We start from the raw sequence: 23,235 nt of genomic DNA on the forward strand, positions 1-23,235 counted from the left end.
CGTGTTTCTCCTTAATTCTGGGCTCATCAGGCATACACACTCACTGCATCCCCTCTCGAGAATCGAATATCGTCAGCGCCAGAGTTGAAGCCCCTAATGTTGCGGTCAGCAAGTGGGCTAACATCCGCCATGTGCCGTCTTTCAGTTGCGAGAAGCAGATCATAGAATGGTTGAAACTGTTGCCCCTAACGTTGCGCTACGGCGTGTGGTTCGTTTATACCTCGTGTCTTCTCATTAAACTTTTATCTCGCGAATATGTTATTGCAATCCGCAGCGGGAGCGTTTCTATAAACTTAATTTAAACTTACGTTTTACACCGTGCTTTGTTTCCCTTATGAACATGCTTGTATGCTTCACTCGCTCCCTTCTCAATTGTTTAATGAATTTTTTGTTCTTCGCTGTTTGCGGCTCCTCCTTCATTTGTCCCTACTGCATTCACAGTCTTTTCACGTTATTGCAATCCGCAGCGGGAGAGTTTCTATAAACTTAATTTAAACTTACGTTTTACACCGTGCTTTGTTTCCCTTATGAACATGCTTGTATGCTTCACTCGCTCCCTTCTCAATTGTTTAATGAAATTTTTGTTCTTCGCTGTTTGCGGCTCCTCCTTCATTTGTCCCTACTGCGTTCACAGTCTTTTCACGTGATTACGTGGGAGGCGTGATGACGTGACACTCAACTCCTCCTCCCACAGCCATCGAGCTGCCGTCCATTACAGTATATTGTGAAAAAAGAGGTTCCAGTTATGACCGTTACGCTTTGAATTTCGAAATGACACCTGCCTAACTTTTGTAAGTAAGCTGTAAGGAATGAGCCTGCCAAATTTCAGCCTTCCACCTACACGGGAAGTTGGAGAATTAGTGATAAGTGAGTTAGTCAGTCAGTGAGTGAGTGAATCAGTCAGTGAGGGCTTTGCCTTTTATTATTATAGATAATTTCCTGCCTACGATTAAAACATGCAAATACAACACAACTGTTATCTCCGACCATGCCCCTCTAGTCTTGGAGCTAAAATCATTAAGCCCGTCACACTCACCTCGCAGATGATGCCTTAACCCTCTTCTATTGGCAGACGAGAACTGCACAGAATTTATATCCAAATAAATCAGCTTCTTCCTAGAGACAAACACGCCCACAGAGGTTTCTGCAGGAACACTCTGGGAAACTCTAAGGGCCTTCTTAAGAGAACAGATTATTTCATATCTTTCCCACAGAAATAAATTAGAAACCAAGAAAGTGTCAGAGCTAAGAAGCGAAATTACTAGAATAGATGAAGAACAAGCCAGGCGTCCAAGTGAAGCTCTTCACAGGAAAAGGCAGGCCCTGCATACAGAACTTTGCATCTTAACAACTAAAGAAACTGAACAACTTATTTATAAGTCCAGACATCATTACTATGAACACGTAGAAAAAGCTAATAAGCTTTTAGCTCAACAAATTCACAAACAAGAAGTTCGCAATGCAATACCAGTAATCACCAACATGAATGGAGAAGAAATTATTGACCATAAAAATATGATGCACGCATTTAGAGATTATCATAAATCCTTATATTCTACTGAGCTCAAAGAAGACAACACACAATCTAATGCATTTCTGGATACATTACAGACACCACAAATAGATTCTTTAAGTGCTGAGGAACTGGATAAACCTCTGACGCTAACAGAATTACTAGATGCTATAAAGTCACTTCAAAGCGGGAAATCAGCAGGCCCTGATGGTTACCCCATAGAATTTTATAAGAAATTCTCCACTCAGCTAGCTCCCCTGTTATTGGCAACATTTACAGAAGCTAGCGACAACCAAATACTACCTCAAACATTTCGTCAAGCATTAATCACCGTCTTTCCTAAACAAAATACGGACTTGTTACAATGTGCATCATACAGACCAATTGCAGCCTCAGTCTTGGCTTAGTGAGAATAAATCGCTCCTGCAAGCGAACTATGATACTTAGGGCAATGACAGAAGTCACAAAATCAACTGGAATGTTAAAAGCAAATTATAGAGAGAAAAAAAAATCTAAATCCGTTAACTTGTTCTCTCGTAAAAAGCGGACAGACATACAGACGTTGGATTTTATATATACAGTATATATATATATATATATATATATATATATATATATATATATATACAGGTACTCGTCGACATACGACCTATGCAAGTTACGACTGTTCGACTTTACGACGCGTTTGACTGTTTCCCCCGCCAGCTGTTGGCAGCGCCAGTTTCCCGCACTCTCAAGTCTCGCTATGCAGCAGTAAAAATATACGCAGCAGTGTTGCCCCACGTGTGTTTGTGTCTTGTTGTTTTGGCAATTTTCGATAATAATATAACCCTATAATATTAACACTAATAGCAGCTTTCTACTCAAAACGGCAAACTTGAGAAGCTGCCAGCATCAAACCCAGAAGCTCTTGATTGGGCAGTTCTTAGGATTGCACTACGCAAGCAGTCGCATCAACTGCTTACCGCAACCTGCTTTCTTTTTTCTTCTTGAATAAAAGCGCACTTGTTCTGTTATACTTGTACTTATGAAAGTGTTTATTTGATATTTGGACTTCAGGCTTCACACCAGTCATTCCCAGTCACACACACCACTCACATCCACATCCACAGTTATCCCAGTCTCGTTCGTGCACAAGTTTTATATACAATCATCACATTCAAATGTTAACAGTTCCCACACACAACTGCTGACTCCCAATCAAGAGCTTCTGGGTTCGATGCTAGCAGCTTCTCGAGTTTACCGCTTTGAGTAGAGAGCTGCTGTTATTGTTAATATTATACAATAAAAACATACATTTGATTTACGTCTGTAACAACCATTGTAAATTTATAGTGCTTGTCAAAGTTAGCGTTCACGCTCACCCCGATCTGACACTGCTCTTTTCAAATAAAGACGCGCTATAACAGAGGTGAACTCAGATCAGAGAAAACAGAAGCCCTCCCCGCAAGAAATGTCGACTCACAGTGTATGAATGGCGTATGGAAGAAGTGTGTTAAGCGTTATGTAAATACTTTTGCTGGATTTAACAGTGAACAAGAACTTGATGAGATTCGTGAAGAAATAGTGAAACTGTCAAAAGACCTTTCATTGGAATGTGAAATGGAAGATGTCGAGGAGTTGCTAGACCGGGAATCAGGTGAACTTATGAATGAAGAGCTGATAGAATTGGAAGAAGAAAGAGTGGCGGAAGAAGAAACAAGAGAATTGGAGTAAGACGAAGAGGAGGAGGTGCCACAAACAATGTTCACCACAAAGGGATTGTCAGAAGATTTATCTACTGAATAAACTCCTCGCTCATTTTGAAAAAATGGACACAAATATTGAACGATTTGCGAGGATTGAACGGATGGCACGCAACACATTTCGTCCTTATTGCGAAATTTATGAAGAGAAAAAAAAACAAACAATTCAGACGAAGCTCACTATGTTTATGAAAAGAGCAACTCCTCCCATCACCCCGTCCGCAGCCTCGCCTGATCTGATGAAGGCGATATCGACAACCCGCAGCCAAGCACCAGTGGTGCCAGGAATTAAATGTAAAGTACAGTATTTCTTGTTTTGTACGTTTTCCACATATTAAACAAATTGTACTGTAGTATGCTGTGTTTGTCTTAGAAAGTAAGAAAATGTTGATAAAATATTACTTTAAGATGATTACAATATTATTACCCAGTCTAATATTCTTACCTTAAATTAACATAGGCCGACTTACGTCCAGATCGACTTACAACCAGTCAGTCGGAACCAATCGCGGTCGTAAGTCGACAAGTACCTGTATATATATATATATATATATATATATATATATGAGATGTAATTGGAAAATTAGTCACAGATAGACAATTATGTATCAGATATGATTTTACTAATGTGTACCTCATGTTGTCATTACTTTCCATATAGGAATTTCTGGGCCTTTTCCTACATTACAGTTTACAATAACAACAGCTTAATAATTAGTTATTTTTTCTGTAATTATTAGATTGCAATTACTTTTTATCGGAAGTTTACACGAGAACATACTTTTTCCCTGTTCTCTGTCCCATTAAACTGAGAGAAAAGTGGCATGTCATTAACTGAGATAGGGTGAGATATTCATTTTCAATGTGATTCTGTTAATGGACATTCAGATGGTCAGCTAATCAAAACAAGGAAAAAATAAGACTAGCTGCAGATCAGTTGAGGATTGGTATTGATCTTGTTTCACTGTTCGCCGAGACAGTACTTAGACCTGTACTGTGGTCTTAACACTAGAATTACCAGAGTCTACGAAAAAACTCGTAGATCCGGCCCACCTTAAAACCGTTCTCACCGCTCTTTTGTCTTCTAAATGTGCCGATTAAGACGAGCAGCAAGTAGCCAGCTATTCCATCCCCTGTTGTCGCAGAACGTTCACTAAGTTTTCGCAGCTCATGCCTTGTTTGATTATCTGGGAGTGACTGAAGTGCTGGAGTTTAAGAATGGAAATAATAGATCATTATTTGGAACACACGCATTTCATGCGTGTTCCGTTTCTACAGTAATCTGTGTAAACACATTGTTAAAACAAACTTTTTCCTATTTTAGTAATAAATGTTACAAAATGTAGGCATAAACTATAGAATGTGTGAAGCCTGAAGTCCAAACATCAAATAAACACTTTCACAAAAGGTTCAAGGATGATATGACACCTTCTGTGGCTTAACGCTAAGGTTTGCTGTCTTGGAGCACAGGAGACTTGCCGTGCTACAGAGACCCGAGTTCAATTCCCAGCTTTGGAGAAAGTGTTTTTTTTTCCTCAACCAGACATAAAATTTACAAATTGGTATGCACTGTAAATCGTTAAGTTTAAAATGTCGATCGCGGTTATTTCTGTTGATTAATTCATGCTTTTTACTTAGAGTCAGAACAGGAGCTTGTTCAGCTTCTGATCTAACTCAAACATCGCCAGTATAACTTCACACCTGATCTGACGCTGTTCATTTTCAAATAATATTGCATTACTTCGACGATGTTTTCTGATTGGTACTATTCACGTCATAAAATGATTTCTTCAAAACGTCACATATATTTGTCTCTTTCTTTTTTTAAAATGTGCGTTGTAGCATGCAGCAACTGGCCACCTGCATGTTCTTGTGCACACTGAATAAGACAGCACTATATGCAATCATCAGATTCAAATGTTAACAGTTAACAGTTATATAGCACGGAATGGAAATCAGCAGTTCTTAGCATTGCACCACGCAAGCTGTCATATCAACCGCCTACTGCAACTTGCTTTCTTTTTTCTTCGGTCATAGTCTTGAATAAAAGTGCACTTGTTCTGTTATACTTTTACATCTACATATTCCTGTGTTTGAGCGACATGGGCATGCTCAAAAAATACACGTGTAATGCCATGAAAAGTGCATGCAGGCACTTCAGTTCGCAAGCATTGGTACGACAATGCAGTCACAAGTACACTGCAGACCTTTAGCGCATCTTTATGTGAAAACAGCAGTGTCAGATGGGGAGTGTCTGATGATTGCATATAGCGCTGAAGTTACTGCTCTTTACTATGCTTTCCTCTGCATGTCCTGGAGTACAAAAGGAACAGCATACAGCAACATGTGGAGACTGGCAAGATTGTGGGAAAAAAACATGTGGTCGTATGTATCGTGATACACTGCAGAGCTATAGCGCGTCTTCATGTGAAAACAGCAGTGTCAGATGGGGGGGTGGTAGGGAAGGATCCTGAACGCGATTGAGACAATGAAAAGTGAATTAAAAAAAATAAACAAAGATAACCTTTACAAATATCATAAATTACACTGGCTGTTAGACTGAAATCAAATGTATCTTTTTATTCTAAAATAGTAAAAAATAAGAACACTTCTCAAAATGAAGTCATGCAGGATTGAACTGGTGACCTTCTGATTCCTAGTCAACAACTGATACTATTGCGCCACAGTGGCAGCCATAGTAAATAAGTGTCAATGTCGCACACTAAGGTGGCTTTTTTTGGCGCAGGCTTTTTTTTTTTGTACCTTTTGTGAAAGTGTTTCTTTGATATTTGGACTTCAGGCTTCATACATTATATAGTTTATGCTAACATTTTGTCATTTGCTACTAGACTATAATAAACATTTCTGTTTTAAAAATGTGTTTACACCGATTACTGTAGAAATGCAACACACATGAAATGCGTGTGTTCCAAATAGTGATTTATTATTTCCACTCTAAAACCCCACTTCACTCCCAGATAATCAATCAAGGCATGAGCTGAGAGAAGTTCGTGCACGTTCTAAGTCGGTGGGGGGATGGAATAGCTGGCTGCTTGCAGCATGTCTTTATCAGTACATTTAGATGACAAAAGACGCTGGCGGAGAGGTAAGAACGGTTTTAAAAAGTGATTTAAGGTGGGCCGGATCTACGAGTTTTTTCGTAGGCTCTGGTAATTCTGGTGTTAATCCATAGCTAGTGCAGTGCTATCTATGTATACTACAACTGACCCACTGGCTCCATGATTGTTTTTGGATTCACAGAGGCCACTGACAACATTGGCTACATGATTTTTACAAAAACAATAAAGAACTACTTTTATAAGCAGAATGCAGAGTGGTGGCTAGGAAGTCTTTTTGCCTGGAACTCCTACAGATTTTGTTTTTTTACTGTTTTTTACAGTCCAACTGGACAACTGACCATCATTTACAGACTTAAAAAACATTTCTATATTTAAGGATTCTATTTCTCCTAATTATATATCTTTCTTATGTACACTATTTATGCATTATTATTCCTCTCTATTTTGAAATGTACTTCATTGACATTTTGTAAAACACTTTGACCTACATCTTTTGTATGAAATGTGCTATAGAAATAAATGTTATTAGGGAAACTGATAAAATATTTTGTGAACTATTTTCATCATCTATTATCAAGGACATTGATGAGTTTTTCAGCCCTAACCTGATTAACAAGGGGGCATCTAAGGACTAAAATTATTATTATCCAGTGATCCACAAACAGTTTAAGAAACACACTTAGACATGTATGAAGATAACATAGAAAACTCAAAAAATCAAAATGTTAAAATCATGCACATTAAAATGCCTGGCTAAATAATGTTATAAAATATGGAAGTTATAATTCAGGCACACTAAAACCACAAGGCAGACAATAAGGAGATTAACAGAGTTTACTATACAATGTGCAATAAGTCAGATATAAAACTTACGTTTGGAGTAGAGATGGACTACTCTACACTGGTAAGATAACATGGTATGAATTGTGAAGCAGAACATAATCAATTTGTTGAATTGGCAGACACTTTTCAAAAAGACCTAACTTTGTACAAAAGAACTGTATTAAACATTCAGTCTACTCTCTAATGAGACTGTCACACTCACATCACTGTAACTGTGTATTGCTTATGGTTGTCATAATATTTTGCATGTATGACCCAACAATCTTGAGTCTTTATTCAAATATAAGGTGACCTGTTAAACTTCCACCAATTATACTAGATATGGACCTAGAATATACCAAGACCACGTAGCCGTCAAATGTGTTAGTCTGCATGTGTAAATAGAATAAATGCATAATTGATTTATAATCAAAACTACTCTGGGAGGTTTGACTTGACATTTACTTAAAGGACGCGGCCATGTTGAACAGTGTGTCTGAAGTAGCACAGAAAGTTTCCGAAAACATAAATAACTGGTGCAATTGATGACTTACTGAAAACAGGTTTAATCCCCATTAGGGTTCTAAAGGGACAGAGCTTATCTAGGAAACCCTAGATGGGCTGCCAGTCCATCATAGAGCTCATTCACGCAGACACCCACACTCACATTGGTCTGAAATTCAAATTTAATATGTTATATCCTTGAGACAACACTGCTGACTACTGTGCCACTCATGACATAACTGAGTAACTCGCCATATTATACAAAAATAAACAATACTCTATACTCTGTTATTCTGGAGTTTTTAACTAAATAAATAATTATTAGTATTTAAGATTAGATATTTTCTATTTCTGAAAAAAGTGTTTTTTGCTTCTTCTTCTGGCTACATTACACTTGGTTTTTGGTTTATTCAACTACCATATATATTTACGTATAAGTCGGGTCTTGAAACCCAAAAAATTGATCATAAAATCAGACCCCAACTTCTACGGCCATTCAAAAATGCGACTTTTTTTTTTTTTTTTTTTACATCTTCTTACCTCCGTCAATCTCGCATCAGTTTCTTAGATGCATATAATTTTGTTGCAGCAGCACAGTTACCAATTTCTTTAGCTACTTCTACGACGTTCAATTTAAAACCAGCTTCATATTTTCTCCTTATTGAACGCTCCATCGTGAGATACAAAAAACACAAATCAGTGCAAACATTGCTTCAGAATAATTCAAGTACTACCATGTGGTCACGTAGGCACAATAGAGAGAGAGAGAGAGAGAGAGTGGGGTTAGGAGCACACGCTGATAAAGCACATTGCCACACCCACATAGAAAAAAAAAGAGTGTGCTCCGTGGTTACTCTCTCAGGTGGGCGTTAGCATATCATAATCCCTTGTACCAATAGCGTGAGTTTTCAGCATTCGACTTATACGACGACATTATAAAATACCAGAAATTATACTGTAAAATCAAGTCCCAAGTTATCCGCAAGTATATACGACACATACTATATACAGTGGTGTGAAAAACTATTTGCCCCCTTCCTGATTTCTTATTCTTTTGCATGTTTGTCACACAAAATGTTTCTGATCATCAAACACATTTAACCATTAGTCAAATATAACACAAGTAAACACAAAATGCAGTTTGTAAATGGTGGTTTTTATTATTTAGGGAGAAAAAAAAATCCAAACCTACATGGCCCTGTGTGAAAAAGTAATTGCCCCCTGAACCTAATAACTGGTTGGGCCACCCTTAGCAGCAATAACTGCAATCAAGCGTTTGCTATAACTTGCAATGAGTCTTTTACAGCACTCTGGAGGAATTTTGGCCCACTCATCTTTGCAAAATTGCTGTAATTCAGCTTTATTTGAGGGTTTTCTAGCATGAACCGCCTTTTTAAGGTCATGCCATAGCATCTCAATTGGATTCAGGTCAGGACTTTGACTAGGCCACTCCAAAGTCTTCATTTTGTTTTTCTTCAGCCATTCAGAGGTGGATTTGCTGGTGTGTTTTGGGTCATTGTCCTGTTGCAGCACCCAAGATCGCTTCAGCTTGAGTTGACGAACAGATGGCCGGACATTCTCCTTCAGGATTTTTTGGTAGACAGTAGAATTCATGGTTCCATCTATCACAGCAAGCCTTCCAGGTCCTGAAGCAGCAAAACAACCCCAGACCATCACACTACCACCACCATATTTTACTGTTGGTATGATGTTCTTTTTCTGAAATGCTGTGTTCCTTTTACGCCAGATGTAACGGGACATTTGCCTTCCAAAAAGTTCAACTTTTGACTCATCAGTCCACAAGGTATTTTCCCAAAAGTCTTGGCAATCATTGAGATGTTTCTTAGCAAAATTGAGACGAGCCCTAATGTTCTTTTTGCTTAACAGTGGTTTGCGTCTTGGAAATCTGCCATGCAGGCCGTTTTTGCCCAGTCTCTTTCTTATGGTGGAGTCGTGAACACTGACCTTAATTGAGGCAAGTGAGGCCTGCAGTTCTTTAGACGTTGTCCTGGGGTCTTTTGTGACCTCTCGGATGAGTCGTCTCTGCACTCTTGGGGTAATTTTGGTCGGCCGGCCACTCCTGGGAAGGTTCACCACTGTTCCATGTTTTTGCCATTTGTGGATAATGGCTCTCACTGTAGTTTGCTGGAGTCCCAAAGCTTTACAAATGGCTTTATAACCTTTACCAGACTGATAGATCTCAATTACTTCTGTTCTCATTTGTTCCTGAATTTCTTTGGATCTTGGCATGATGTCTAGCTTTTGAGGTGCTTTTGGTCTACTTCTCTGTGTCAGGCAGCTCCTATTTAAGTGATTTCTTGATTGAAACAGGTGTGGCAGTAATCAGGCCTGGGGGTGGCTACGGAAATTGAACTCAGGTGTGATACACCACAGTTAGGTTATTTTTTAACAAGGGGGCAATTACTTTTTCACACAGGGCCATGTAGGTTTGGATTTTTTTTCTCCCTAAATAATAAAAACCATCATTTAAAAACTGCATTTTGTGTTTACTTGTGTTGTATTTGACTAATGGTTAAATGTGTTTGATGATCAGAAACATTTTGTGTGACAAACATGCAAAAGAATAAGAAATCAGGAAGGGGGCAAATAGTTTTTCACACCACTGTATATATATATATATATATATATATATATATAATCCTAAGCCTAAAAGTGCAACGATGACGTTTTTATGTCACTTTTTTGTCACGCTTTAAATCGGCCTTATTTTAGAACCTACATATATATGTTTGGTATCATTCTTTTCACAATTTATCGAACTTTAAGGTGACGATGTTAGACTTTCAGATTCTTATTCCGTTTTTAAATTATAAACTAAAAAATATCAAGAACTCACGTCTCGCGAGACGGGACTTTGTGCCAAAAGATTTAACCACGCCCGGGGCCGGAAATAAACATAAAGAGTAGAACAGCTGCTGTACAGGCTTTTAAATGTTCAAAGCGCTGCACGAGATGCAGATCACACGGCACAGCAGCAGCAGCAAACCAACAGCTGATCGAGCAAAGAGGAGGTAAAAAGAAAAAAAAAAAACTGTTTCCCATTGTATCAATGTTTAAGAGGAGGAGCAACCACGTCTCCTTGGGTTGCGTTCAGCCCCCCTCTTCACAACACCAGTAGCAGAGATGGGAAGTGGCTGGCGAGCAGGGAGGAACCCCCTAGTGTGTGTGTGTATATATATATATATGCTTTTAAATTGAACTGACAACAATTATTAAAGGTTCAGGTTCCTATTTTTGTTCTCATGTACAGTAAGTATCCAGTAGCACAGGTAGGAGGTGGGGCCTGGGAAAGAAACCTCAGCCATATAATTCTCACATGGAAGCATGCTACGTGCAGCTTAGAAGCTATCCCATCCACAGGGAGATCTCCCATTGCTCTCTGCAATGAGAAAGGTTCTTTGTATCTTAGTAACCTAAAAGTTGATGATTCACACCTGAAGAGCAGCATTTGACAAGGAACGTGACAGAACTAATTCCTGGATTGAAATATGCACATTTCTAGTAACCTAATTAATTTTTTGGTTCTAAAGCTGCAAGCTCCATGTACAATATTATTTTAATTAAAATGTAATAATCCTAAACAGGAAACTTAAATCCACACTATCACTCACACTCAGGAGTTGTACAAAGTAAAAGGTAAACTAATCACGATACCTTCCTCCACACACAAACTAGTTCTGACATGCAGACGCACACATGGGTGATTTTAAGAATCACCAGTTCATTTCACATCATATTTGAGCATATCCTTATCAGAAACTATTACAATGATGCACATTAAAAAATAGAATTGCAACAGGTTTTTTAAAAATGTAGATATTCATCTCTCACATGCATGACTCTGGATTACAGCACTTTTTGATAAATGTAACTTTTACCTCCGATGCAACCAGATTTCAAAAAAAATTTGGGACACTTTGTAAATAAAAGCAGAATACGACGACTTGCAAATCATGTAAATTCACATTTACTTGAAAACTGAACAAAGAACATATTAAATGTTGAAACTGAGATTTTTTTTTTTGTTTTATGAAAAGTATATGCTCATTCTGTATTTCACAAAAGCAACAGGTTTCAAAAAAGTTATGACTGGGGAACAACAGACTGGTAAATTTGTGTAACGCTAAAAAAGCACCTGGTAGAACAACTCACCACTAATTTGTTTAATTGCCAACAGGTCAGTAACATGATTAGGTATAAAAAGTGCATCCAAGAGAGACAAAGTCTCTCAGAAGTAGAGAAAGTGAAGGGTTCGGCACAAACAATGACCGCAAACAAATAGTGCAACAATTTAAGAATCATGTTCCTTAACGTAAAATTGCAAAGATTTTGAGGATTTTGTCATCTATGGTGCATAATTCGTTTAAAAGATTCAGGGAATCCAAAGAAACCTCTGAAAGCAAGGGACAAAACCGAAAACCAATATTGGATGGCCATGATCTTCTGGTAACAGACATGGTTCTGTGCTGTAAATCACTACAATGGAATCAGGAACACTTTCAAAAAACATTTTCTACAAATAGTTTGTTGGTGCATCAACAATTTCAAGTTAAAATTCTGCCATGCAAAGAAGAAACCATATATAAACATGACCCAGAAACACTGCTACCTTCTCGGGGCTGAAATTCACTTATGATAGATTGAGCCAAAGAAGAAAACTGTCCTGAGGTCTGACAAATCAAAATCTGAATTTAATTTTGGAAATCATGGATGCTACATCTTCCAGGCAAAAGAGGAGAGGGACCAACCTGCAGGTTATCAGCGCACAGTTAAAAAAACAGTATCAATGATTGCATGGAGGGGCATTAGTGGACAAGGCATGGGTAGCTTGCTTAATGCTGAACAATATATACATGCTTTGCAGCAACATATGCTGCCATCCAGATGACATCTTTTTAATGGAAGGTCTTGCTTATTTCAGCTAGACAATGACAAACTGCATTCTGCACATATTACAACAGCATAGCTCTGTAGTAAGTGTGTCTGGGTGCTAAACTGGCCTGCCTGCAGTCCAGCCCTGTCACCTATTGAAAAGATTTGGTACAATATGAAATAAACATTCAACCTAGGAGACCCTGAGCTGTTAAGTGACTGAAATCCTGCATTAGGCAAGAATGGGACAACATTTCACTTTCAAAACTACAGCAATTACGTTTCCTCAGTTCACAAACGTTCACACAGAGTGCAATGAAAAGAGGATATGTAACACAACAGTAAACATGTACCAATTGTTTTGAAACGTGTTGATGGCATCAATTTCAAAATGATCACATTTTTCAAAAAACGAAAATTCTCGGTTTCAGCATTTAATATGTTGTCTTTGCTTAATTGAAAAGAGTGCATAGGGTTTACATGATTTGCACCATTGTTTTTATTTACATTTTACACTGTGTTCCTACTTTTTTTGGAAATGGGGATGTAGCACCAAATAAAATGTGGGCATCTAGATCACAATTAACTTGGTTCTTCAATATTAAAAACAATGCATTTCACGTTGCTGTACTAGACTTCATTAACAAACTGTTTTGTTCAGAATATGCATGGATGGATTGGAGGATGAAATTCCACAGCAGATACACAACTTAAAATAACAATGGCAAATTCATAAATCAGAAAAGTCTCCTAAACTCAGAAAATATAATTCTGTGACAAAATAAAATACGTTGACAGCACATTGAGAGACTGTAAATTAGTTACTATTTAATCGCTGTGATAATGTACAGAAAAGGAAAAATACATTTAGGGCTACAACGATTCATAATAAAGCATTCAGCCAAAAAGGGTACTTTTCGTTGCACGTGAGCTTCACATAAATGTATACCACATATTTCAAGCCAGGAGACAGTCTATTTGTACCCTTTGGTGTGCCTCTCCCACTTGAACTGCAAAAAGAGTAAACGGTATGATACAAAGAAGTAATATCTTTGATGTACTAACCATTGGGGCCCTTTATTCAGTTGTGTCACGTGATTTCATGGCTGCTCCTCAAAACCAGAAGGAAAAGTTCAGACTGGGGCTGTTCCAATCTTCACAACTAAATGCCACTGAGATTTCAGCATGGATGTCTACAGCCGTTTGTTGTGATCCCCCTAAACTGGAGCTGCAGGCGTGCTCCTTCAGATGTCCATATTTTCTTTTAAAATGGTAAATAAAAACTAACGCCAACGACTGCATGTGCTTCACTTATACACGTGAGACTCTTTTTCCTAGATAGCCATACGCATGCATAGTTCGTTTTAGTACTGAATACATATCAAGTGATGCCTTCACGTTAAAATATGGTCATTTTCAGGAAGAGTGCCTCTACACATCTGTATATATAGTGGATGTTTACGCTAGTCGGCCTTCGCGAGTCGATTCTCCAGATAACACCAGAACCGAAGTAAACGCTGCAATATTCTTTTCAGACCCGGTCGTAATATTCTGTTTCATCCGCACAACAAAGATGTGACTTCTCAGTTTACTACTCTGAATTGCCGAACATTTTGCGCGTGCATTTTCTTTCAGTCCTACAACACACAACCCTTCCTGTGTACTACAGATTCAGCTGAAAGCGGCTATGCCCTCAGGACCCCAATCAGCCAACCTTCCTTTCCAACAGCTGTCCCAATGCCTGCTCGTTTTCGCTCATTCATGCACACTTTCGGTGTTAAAACAGATGCTATAAAGTTTTTGTTTTATTTTATTTATGTTGAGCGCGACACATCCGTATTGACGAATGGCAGCTATGGGGTTAAACAATAAGTTGTATTTCAATAGCACTTCAGTGTTTCATGCATTGGGAAGTGCGTATCACTGGCCTATTAACCCTTTATGTGTCTGTGCACATATTTGCACTCAGATATGCGTTCAATTTGTTCTAAATTATCTCAAAGAATCTGCTTTTGGATGCCAAATCAAAACATTCTTCCCTGTGACACAGTTATTTTCAGGCATGTTGAAAGCCAACCTCATATCTGAGCGCCTCCCGCCTTCCCATTCTCATCGATGGGTTATGCAATGGAGAGCGACGGTGGCTTTGTACGCAGTTAGTGTGTGACGAATACGGAGGGAGGGAAGGAGAGCGCAGCCAGATGCTGGCATTCCATGTTTCGACAGAAGCAGAACTACATTAAATTGTAGTGGATAGTGTTAACAGTAGCTCTTTATACAGTTTCACTGGTATTAAATCACTTTTGTATTTTTCTTATTTTTAATTTTAACTGGCAGAGTTAGAGTTTGCATCATTTAAAATATTATACAAAGACAGGTATTCATGCCAAAAAAGGCGTAATTATAATAAGAAAATACATCTTGGGTAAATATGCATTTTAACGCCCGTTTATTTTCTCCATCCATCCATCCTTTTCCACTATTCCAAGATCGGGTCACGGGGGGCAGCAGCTTGAGTGGAGATGCCCAGACTTCCCTCTCCCTGGCCACTTCTGCTAGCTCTTCCGGGGGAATCCCGAGGCGTTCCCAGGCCAGCCGAAAGACATAGTCCCTCTAGTGTGCCCTGGGCCTTCCCCGGGGCCTCCTCCCGGTTAGACATGCCTGGAACACCTCACCAGGGTGGCGTCCAGGAGGCATCCTGATCAGATAACCAAGCCACCTCATCTGACTCCTCTCAATGCAGAGGAGCAGTGGCTCTACTCTGAGCTCCTCCCGTATGACCAAGCTTCTCACCCTATCTTTAAGGGACAGCCCAGACACTGCGGAGGAAACTCATTTCAGCCGCTTGTATCCGTGATCTCGTTCTTTCGGTCATTACCCACAGCTCATGACCATAGATCGACCGGTAAATGGAGAGCTTTGCCTCCAGCTCCTTTTTCGCCACGACAGATCGATGCAGAGCCCGCATCACTGCGGACACCACACCAATCCGCCTGTCGATCTCCCGCTCTATTCTTCCCTCACTCGTGAACAAGACCCCAAGATACCTGAACTCCTCCACTTGGGGCAGGATCTCGCTCCCAACCCTGAGAGGGCACTCCACCTTTTTCCAGCTGAGGACCATGGTCTCGGATTTGGAGGTGCTGATTCCCATCCCAGCCGCTTCACACTTGGCTGTGAACCGATCCAGAGAGAGCTGAAGATCACAGCCTGATGAAGCAAACAGGACAACATCATCTGCAAAAAGCAGTGACCCAATACTGAGACCACCAAACCGGACCCCCTCAGCGCCCTGGCTGCACCTAGAAATTCTGTCCATAAAAGTTATGAACAGAATCTGTGACAAAGGGCAGCACTGGCAGAGTCCAACTCTCACCGGAAATGGGTTCAACTTACTGCCAGCAATGCGGACCAAGCTCTGACACCGGTTGTACAGGGACGAAAACAGCCTTTATCAGGGGGTCCGGTACCCCATACTCTTGGAGCACCCTCCACAGGACTCCCCGAGGGACACAGTCGAATGCCTTTTCCAAGTCCACAAAACACATGTAGACTGGTTGGGCAAACTCCCATGCACACTCCAGGACCCTGCCAAGGGTGTAGAGCTGGTCCACTGTTCTGCGACTAGGAAGAAAACCACACTGCTCCTCCTGAATCCGAGGTTCGACTATCAGACAGACCCTCCTCTCCAGGGGCCCCGAATAGACTATTCCAGGGAGGCTGAGGAGTGTGATCCCTCTGTAGTTGGAACACACCCTCCGGTCCCCCTTCTTAAAGAGGGGGACCACCACCCCGGTCTGCCAATCCAGAGGCACTGTCCCCGATGTCCATGTGATGTTGCAGAGGTGTGTCAACCAAGACAGTCCTACAACATATAGGGCCTTGAGGAACTCAAGGCGAACCTTATCCACCACCAGGGCCCTGCCACCAAGGAGTTTTTTTGACCACCTCGGTGACCTTAGTCCCAGAGATGGGAGGGCCCACCTCTGAGTCCCCAGCCTCTGCTTCCTCATTGGAAGGCATGTTAGTGGGATTGAGGAGGTCTTCGAAGTATTCCCCCCACCGACCCACAACGTCTTGAGTCGAGGTCAGCAGCGCACCATCCCCACCATACACAGTGTTGACACTGCACCGCTTTCCCCTCCTGAGACGCCGGATGGTGGACCAGAATCTCCTCAAGCTGCTACCTTATCGTGGTGGAGGTGTTTGCATGTCCCAATGATCCCAGGAGCTCTGTTGTCGAGGGGCTTTATGCCCCTGGTAGGGTCACCCAAGGCAAACTGGTCCTAGGTGAGGGACGAGACAAAGAGCAGTTCAGAAAACCTACTATGAAGAATAAAAACTTTGGACAGCATTTTCCCTCTCCCGGAAGCAGGTCACCAGGGCCCCCAACTGGAGCCAGACCTGGAGGTGGGGCTCGATGGCGAGCGCCTGGTGGCTGGGCCTACACCCATGGGGCTCGGCCGAGCACAGCCCGAAGAGGCAACATGGGTCCCCCTTCCCATGGGCTCACCACCTGTAGGAGGGGCCAAGGAGGTCGGGTGCAGTGTGAGTCAGGTGGTGGCCAAAGGGAGGGACCTTGGCGGTCCGATCCTCAGCTACAGAAGCTGGCTCTTGGGATGTGGAAAGTCACCTCTCTGAAGGGGAAGGAGCATGTCCCCTGTCAGAAGTAGTTTCAACTCCCACCTCCGGCAGAACTTCGACCACATCCCGAGGGAGGTGGGGGACATTGAGTCCGAATGGGCCATGTTCTGTGCCTTTGTTATTGAGGCGGCTGACCGGAGCTGTGGCCATAAGGTGGTCAGTGCCTGTCATGGCGGCAATCCTCAAACCTGTTGGTGGCACCAACAGTGAGGGATGCCGTCAAGCTGAAGAAGGAGTCCTACAGGACCCTTTTCTCCTGTGGGACTCCAGAGGCAGCTAATAGGTACCGGCAGGCCAAGCAGAATGCGGCTTCGGTGGTTGCTGAGGCAAAAACTTGGGCGTGGGAGGAGTTTGGGGAGGCCATGGAGAACGACTTCCGTTTATTTTCTACTGTATTATATTTCATGTTACTTTGTATTTTTTTTCCATGTAGATGGAAATTTGGTGATGAGGTCAAAAATTTGCAGTTAAGTTCAGATTCTGAGTCTACGCTGGTAAACACGACGGCATTGTAGCATTGTTGTCAGTATGGAAAATGGACTGCAGGTCTATAGTTTTTTGGTCCATACCCTTCAAAAACAGTTTTATCTATGTTTACCAATAACTGTGGTAGGAATTGTTCACTAAAATAAAATTTACATAGTAGCACCGTATGGGCCATTTCTTTTTTTTGTTTGTTTTTTTGTTGTGGATTTGCCATGACAGACGGCAATGGTACTGACTGCTGAGGTACCTTTTTGCATTTACTGCAATAACTAGCTTTTAGCAGACTTAATTGCAAATGTCATCTTTGCAGCTTTAACAGCAGTAATAAATGCATTTTTTTGTTTAGGTCTGCTCTACTAAAACTGAAGGTAAAACATTGGCGGCACAACAAATGAAGCCCTGGCTGCACTGGCTTTACACTGGCTCACTTTGCCATCAGTTGTTATACAGAGAATCTTGTTTTTCAGTGATTGGTTAGACTTTTTCACTCAAGGTGATCAGCTCTCAAGAATCATCCTTATGGATCTCTGTAAGTTCATTCCATCCCTTGAAGCTAGTTGTACTATATACAAACATGTTATTCCAGTGGATGTGCAAGTTCTTTTTGTCCTTGGATTAATTACAATGGGGACAACTTATAGCCAGGCTGGGAGTATCTCGCATACTCAAGTGGAATTATATAATTTTTTTTACTCCAAACTTTGAGGGCATTCTCTGTGTGGAGATAATGCATTTGTTCATACATGCACTTTTAAAATGATTTTATAATTTACAGGAAGGTTTTAAAAATGTTCATTTGTGGGTATGAAAATTTTAAAAATCATTCATAATAACTTTGAGAGAATTATTGTATGTTCAGTTTTAGAATTATGTTCTGCTTTTTTTTTTAATTTGACACCCCAGACTACTGCTATCACCCTTGTTTTCTGTCTTGCTTTCTCCTACTATATCAGAACAGAGATAGAATGTTCTTAACCAGCTTGTCCTACCTGTGATAACATCATCACATTTTCAAACCTGCTTAATCAAATGCAATGTCTAGCTTGACGTGGTGTTTGTCAGTGGCCTTGATGCTAATGCAGGGTTCCTTCATATACACCCAATTTGGAATCTTGATGTAAACTAACTGTATGCATTTGGTAGAATAAGAGAGTGCAGGGTAGACATGGATGCAGAATGTTACAAGCAATGCTGAAATTTTGGCTGACCTGTATGTGTTTACTGTGGTATTTTGTAGTTTGCTTAATCCTTTAAAGCAAAATAAAATGAAGAGAATTGATCTGCGTGCCTCATCATTGTCTTACTCATATCTTGGCAATCATATGTTTAGGTGAAGAAACATCACAAGCACACCTATTGATGTTTATATTCAGTATACTATAACATACTATGCTCTAATGGCTCCCCCCTTGCTCCAGATGCTGCTGGCATAGTCTGATCCCCCACATTACCCTATTTCTATACAGTAGGTATATTTGCATAGGGGAAATGTATGAGTCATTCATTCTCTATCAGTCAGTAATTCCCAAGTTTAGTACTTCAGCGTCAGAGGAGGCCAGAGTGTATCCCAGCAGCACTGGATACAAAGCAAAAGCAGTCTTGGACATGGCACAAATTAACATAAAAATGTTATTTTATTAAAACAAATATTACCTTTTAATGTTTCATGAATTACCGGTACATTGTATAAATAGTAAGGCAGGTGTGACATGTAAAATATCATGTTAAAAAGACATGTTAAATATCCTATATTAGATTTTCACACATTATACTATTAATAGGTATAAAAGTTTATTTTACTATATCAGGAAAATCTGTAGAAATTATTTAGATATTCTGCCCTTGTATCTGTGGGTTTTCTCCAGATGCTCCAGTTTCTTCTTAAAATGTAGCTCCCCATAGTTATGTGCTAGAATAAACAGGTTTTGAAAATTAATAAATGTTTTGTTAGGATTACAGATTTTTAGCAAACATATACTGTATATTGTGCTTGAAACTGTATTGAGACAGTGAATTCACTAATTTTTTTGTGAAATCATTACACGATAACATTTTCTGGAGATCTGCTATTGTCTACAACATATTATGCATTACTTAATGTTACCAGACCATCGAGCGTTATCTTTATTAAAGCTACACCAAAATTTACTATATGAGATACTGTCATTCTTTAATCATGGGTATGCAGTTTGACATATTTACTGCCACCCTTTCCACTTATTGTTTATCTGTAGGCTATTCATTAGTTCAGACCCTACCTCTGCCTTACTGTGTGACTATGGACAATTCTTAATTCTTAATAGTATTTACTCAACAATACTACCTTATTTGTTTTGAAGTTTTTTATATTGTTTCCCTAAGGGCTAAGGAAAGTTATTGTTTTCCTTATTGCTTTTTGTCAGTAGGAAATGTTTATTGGAAATATATTATTATTAGTTTTATTCTGAATGCTGCTATATTTATCAATAAAATTTAATGATAGTTCTTCATCTCTCACAAAGTGTCTGCTTTAGTGAGATGAAACACTGAATGAACAAAATTACTTGCCTAATTCTGAAAAAAGTAAGTTTTATTTGAGTGCAAAGATAGTTACGCTATGAGTATATGTTATTTTTTGGGACATTAAATCATTATTTGTCTCATTTTCTAATACCTACCTTCTCCAGCTTAAAAATAATGACGAATTAAGGCAATTTCTTAGTTTTCAGGATTCTGAAAATCTAGTTCACTCTTTCATTTCAAACATTTCACTGTTTTGCTGCTTTTCAGTTTTGGATTTTTTGAGCACTAGTCAAGTTAATTCAAACCACTAAGACCCACTTTGGCTTATATGTAATTCAATATTACAGCTTTTTTCCAATATATAGAATGTAGAAAAGCTACTACATTCAGCTGTAATTAAAATGCTTTACTGTTACATTTTTGAGATTGTTTGTTTACTGTTCTAAATTGTGTCCAGAATACAGATCCTAAGTAGAAATACAAAGTCCGACCTTATAAGTCCATTTCTTCCGACAATGACTTACAGTTAAGTTTAGAGCTAAATATATAGCCACTTTTACATAAAAAGTAAGTTGGTTAGACTCCTTTAATCTTACAGTACTGATGTCTATACATTAGTACTGAAATATACTAATGTACAGGCTTTAGTATAGATATTAGTATTGAAAGGTACTGATGTCTATTACATTAGTAATTTTAATGTATTAATGTCTAAACTCCAGTATATAAACTGCAATCAAAAGATGCAGGTCTACATATAATACTGGGGTTAAGTGATACTCAAACACACCAAAACAAGTAATGACTGCACAAATTTAAAAAAACAAAATGCCACTTGGCAGTGTGCAGCATACTAGAGCAGTAGTATGTGCTGCTGCTTCACAAATTCAGTATCATAGTTTTGAGTCTTGTGTCCTTTCATTGTCTGTGTGAAGTCTGCACATTTTTCGTATGTCTGAGTAAGCGTTCAACACGGTTTACCACACCATCCAAAATATGCTGGATAGGTTAATTGGGCATTCCAGAAAGGCCATTGTGTAATTGTGTGTGTGTGTGTGTAAGTTTGTTTCCTTTCTTGATCCTGGTGCTTAAGTAAGTTTAAGAATGTTAACTTTTCAGTGGACCCAAGTTTCTTACGTCATCTATTAAAATCTAAATGCATGTATCTCTTTGTGGTTTGGGTGATAGAAAGTGTGTGCTGAAATAACAGGCGATATACACTAGCATAGCAAGCACCAGATGCAGGGAAGTTACCATTTTTCAATTGAATGCAACAAAGAAAATGCTAAAGGTGTTCCTGGAGATATTTTGCAAATAATTTTTGTAAGTGTCAGTAGTTCTTAAGACATAAGATAGGTGTTTTAATAAGGGTATACTATTGCAAAGGAAATACAGTATAAACAAGTATAAAAAATCCAATCTTGTTAAAAATTTGTTTCTATTATCTGTAAATATAATCTGTAAATATGTATACTCTTTACATTTATATACTGTATATATATATATAAAACTGACTGTCTGTTAAAGCATCACGCAAAAAACACCACACCTATTTCTGTAAAACTTTGCAGTTATTTTCACTATATTCTAACTTAGTCTAAGCATATACACTAATACTATTTTAGATTTTCTATGTGTAAATATCTAGAAAAAAAATAAAAGCAGAGACAGCCTTGCTAAAAGTTTCCATTTTCACTTGACCTTTATACCTTCTAACCTCAATGTTTGCAAAGTTATTCAGTTATGACAAACTGTAGAGAATAATGGAATTGAAAAGCAAACTTTATTACAGCGAGTGGCCACTATGGATATCAGGTGAATGTGGTGCTCTAATGGTAAATTATAGGGTGACTACATTTTTAACATCCCAAACCTGGGCTCTTGTGTAGCATGTATGCCCACAGATTTAAGGCAATTCTCATTTGTTTAATGCTGGCTTTATCTCATCATCATCAGAGAAAGATCAGGGAAATGGAAAAAGAATACTTTAATAAATAAACTCATTTGATTCCACAAAGTGGTTGATGTAGAAACAAATAAATGAGAGTACTTCATTTTTGTCTGGATCTTGGTCGTTGTCGTGATGCTGTTCAAATTTAACACAAGTTCTTCATCAACCTTTCCCCCTCAGAAGTTTTGACCATGCTGTTATACATGTATTACATCGAATGATGCAGGGCTGAGGTATGGGGGCTGGGATCCCCCTTGGAGTGTCATGCATGCTTTTCTAAATATATTGTGAGAATGTCTGTTTTGTCAGATGGGCAGCCCATTAAAGCTGGGACATTTGATAATCTCAGTTATTTATTGGGACGCACTGCCTTAAATCAGGGCTGTCTCTGCGACATCTGGTCACCTTAGTAAATTATACTGACAGTGAAATAGTGAATCATTGTAATCTGCATATAATGGTGCCATGAAGCTGGTTTTGTGTAGTGTTAATAGTGAGTAAATGTTTTTTTATTCTTGTGCATATTGTCATGAGATTAATCATTCATAGCTAGATACACTTTTCTTTTCCTTGCTTATATTTTATACTTTTATGGTTAAGAAGATCATTTAACTTACCTGTTACAACTTAATGCATTCACAGTACTGAGGAGATGATGCACTTGTCTGTTGGTTGCACTCAAGTTACTGGGAGGACTTCATAAAGCAAAAACAATTTGTTTATATGGAGGTTTCCGTACAAACATCACTGGACTTGCAGACAGAGGATTGTAGTCCCATGTGCACTCAAGCTGCCAGTGATCATGAAAAACTTCTTAAACTGTGCATTTGGTCTGCTGGTGTTTCATTATCTTGTACTGGGGATCTGTTTGCCATTTGCCATTATCAGATGTGAAAAAGAGGAAATTTCACAAGTTGATGTAACTGCTGTCAAGGTAAAATTGAAACAGTAAACTAATTCATTTTGAAGTTACACAGAATGTTTCTTCATTTTAGGACAGATGAGTTTGCTCTTCAATGGGAGATTTTGAAAGTTTATAACTGTCTAGTGCTGTCTGTTCAACATATCACAATGAAAATTGAGCTGTCTCGACAA

The 23,235-nt window shown here is 39.2% G+C and overlaps 2 protein-coding genes across 3 annotated transcripts in view; both read right to left on the reverse strand.

Annotated features, from left to right (window-relative positions):
- znf592 (zinc finger protein 592) overlaps positions 1-14,254 on the reverse strand; it is a 128,062-nt gene extending 113,808 nt beyond the window's left edge. For both annotated transcript variants that reach the window (XM_051920312.1, XM_051920311.1), the window contains exon 1: positions 13,623-14,254. The gene's annotated coding sequence lies outside the window, so the exon portion shown is untranslated. The remainder of the gene's footprint in view (positions 1-13,622) is intronic.
- LOC127526110 (craniofacial development protein 2-like) overlaps positions 1-23,235 on the reverse strand; it is a 1,015,936-nt gene that overhangs the window by 959,135 nt on the left and 33,566 nt on the right. The window lies entirely within an intron of this gene.

This window comes from Erpetoichthys calabaricus, chromosome 17 (assembly GCF_900747795.2).
Source record: "Erpetoichthys calabaricus chromosome 17, fErpCal1.3, whole genome shotgun sequence".
NCBI lineage: Eukaryota > Metazoa > Chordata > Cladistia > Polypteriformes > Polypteridae > Erpetoichthys > Erpetoichthys calabaricus.